The sequence below is a fragment of the Penaeus monodon genome, chromosome 34 (genome assembly GCF_015228065.2).
Source record: "Penaeus monodon isolate SGIC_2016 chromosome 34, NSTDA_Pmon_1, whole genome shotgun sequence".
In the NCBI taxonomy this organism is placed as follows: Eukaryota; Metazoa; Arthropoda; class Malacostraca; order Decapoda; family Penaeidae; genus Penaeus; species Penaeus monodon.
In genome coordinates, this window is record NC_051419.1 from 5,738,855 (window position 1) to 5,739,142 (window position 288).

The window sequence follows — 288 nt, forward strand, 5'->3', positions numbered from 1 at the left end:
GAGGACGCGCACGCGAGTACACCTCACACTCGCGAGTCTCGACTTTGCTCAGGCGTAATTAGGAAGCTATACCTAAATGCTTCGTCCAACAGTATTTGAGTGAAATCCCTCTGCAGATCGTTCACAACAACGTTTGTATGGAATTCCTCCGTTAACAACCCAACTAGCGTCCCCGTGCGCGGGGTCTTTAGTAATCAGGCGCCCACAATGCTCAAATCGCTGGTTTCCTCTTTTTAGACTTCAAACGTACCTGCTCCGATTTGTTGATAAACAAATTCTCCGGCAAGG